This window comes from Suricata suricatta, chromosome 8, assembly GCF_006229205.1.
Source record: "Suricata suricatta isolate VVHF042 chromosome 8, meerkat_22Aug2017_6uvM2_HiC, whole genome shotgun sequence".
Classification (NCBI taxonomy): Eukaryota; Metazoa; Chordata; class Mammalia; order Carnivora; family Herpestidae; genus Suricata; species Suricata suricatta.
Genome location: NC_043707.1, coordinates 42,354,323 through 42,356,670, shown reverse-complemented (window position 1 = coordinate 42,356,670; position 2,348 = coordinate 42,354,323).

Here is a 2,348-nt window from a genome sequence, read left to right as displayed (position 1 = left end):
AAATGAAAAGGGAGAAAAGAAGGCCAAGGAGAAAATTAAAAAAAAAAAACCACCTATAAAGGTAAATCCAGAGAAAGAGAAAGGAAAATAAGGAAGAAGATATAGAAAATTTGTAAAAGGAATAGAGTAAAATGCCTGATTAAAAAGAAACAAAAAAATTATACATATATATATATATATATATGCGTGTGTGCATTTATATATAATATCCTGGTCCCCCTACTTCTCCACCATCTTAACTCTTTCCTCAAGGAGGTTTTCTGACCACAATACTATGAAACTAAAAATCAATTACAAGAAAAAAAATGAAAAAAAAAACCCACACAGACACATGTAGGGTAAACAACATGCTACTAAACAGCCAAGGAGTCAATGAAGAAATAAAAGAATTTAAAAAAAAAACCTGTGGAGGAATGAAAATAGAAAAAACACTTCAAATTTTGGGGAACCTAGCAAAGGCAATTCTACAAAGGAGGTTTATAATAACACAGGCTTACCTCAAGTAATAAGAAAAATCTCAAACTTTATACTTAAAGGAACTAGAAAAAAAAAAGAAATAAAGCCCAAGTTAGTAGAAGAAAAGACATAATAAAAATCAGTGTAAAATAGAGACCAAGAAAAAAATAGAAAATATCAATGAAACCAAAGCTAGTTCTTTAATTTAAAAATTTGTTTTTAATTTTAGAGAAAGAGTGGGGGAAAGGTGAGAGAGAGAGAGAGAGAGAGAGAGAGAGAGAGAGAGGGAGAGAGAGAGAGAGAATGAGCACAAGTGTGGGAGGTGCAGAGGAAGAGAGAGAATCTTTTTTTTTAATGTTTTATTTATTTTTGGGGGAGAGAGAGACAGCGTGAGCAAGGGAGGGTCAGAGAAAGAAGGAGACACAGAATCTGAAGACAGGCTTCAGGCTCTGAGCCAGCTGTCAGCACAGAGCCCAACGTGGGGCTTGAACCCACGGACTGTGAGATCATGACCTGAGCTGAAGTTGGGCGGTTAATCAACTGAGCCACCCAGGCACCCCGAGAGAATCTTAAGCAGGATCCATGCCCAATACAGAGCCCAATACAGGGCTCAATCTCACGACCATTAGATCATGATCTGAGCAGAAATCAAGAGTCAGATGTTTAACAGACTGAGCCACCCAGGTACCCCAAAAGCTGGTTCTTTGATAGGAAACAAAAGTGATAAATGTCTGCCAGACTCATCAAGAAAAAAATGAGAGGGCCTAAATAAATGAAATCAGAAATGAAAGGGAAGTTAGAACTGACACCCACAGAATACAAAGGATCATAGGAAACTGCTATAATTATATGCCAACAAGTTGGAAAACGTAGAAGAATTGGATAACTTTCTTGAAATACACAGCCTTCCAAGACTGAATCATGAAGAAATAGAATATCTGAATAGATAGATTAGAAATAATTATTTCAATCAGTAATTTTAATGGTTCGACATCCATAAATCAGCCAATGTGATATACTACACACACAAAAGATAAAAATCATGCTCATCTTAATAGATGCAGAAATAGCATTTGACAAAATTCAAATTCAAAATCCACTTATATTCCCATTTTATTGAGTGTTTTTGCCATAGTCATGTACCTCAACATAATAAAGGCCATATATGACAAACCCACAACTAACATCATACTCAATGTTCAAAGCTGAAAGCTTTTTCTCTAAGATCAGAAACAAGACAAGGAAACCCCCTCTTTACTTTTATTCAATACAGTACTGTAAGTCTTAACCACAGCAATTAGGCAAGAAAAAGATTAAAAAAAAACTATCCTAATTGGAAGTGGAGAGTAAAACAGACACTATTTGCACATGATATGAGACTATATAAAGTAAACCTTCAAGGCTCTGCTATAAAACCTTTTATTAAAAAAATTTTTTTTACATTATTTTTTTTTGAGAGACAGAGTGTGAACAGGGGAGGGGCAGAGAGAGAGAGAGAGAGAGAGAGAGAGAGAAAGAGAGAGAGAGAGAGACAGAATTTGAGGCAGTCTCCAGGCTTTGAGCTTGTGGTCAGCACAGAGCCCGACGTGGGGCTCGAACCCACGAACTGTGAGATCATGACCTGAGTCAAAGTTGGATGCTCAACAGACTGAGCCAGCCAGGTGCCCCTATAAAACCTTTTAGAGCCTAATAAATGAATTCAGCAAAGTTGCAGGATATGAAATTAACATGCAAAAATTGGTTGCATTTCTATATACTAATAATGAGTTACCAGAAAGAAAAATTAAGAAAAAAGTCCATTTACAATTGTATGAAAAAGAATAAAATATGTAGGAATAAATTTAACAAAGGGGGCTAAGGATTTTTACTTGAAAAATATGACATTGAGTCAG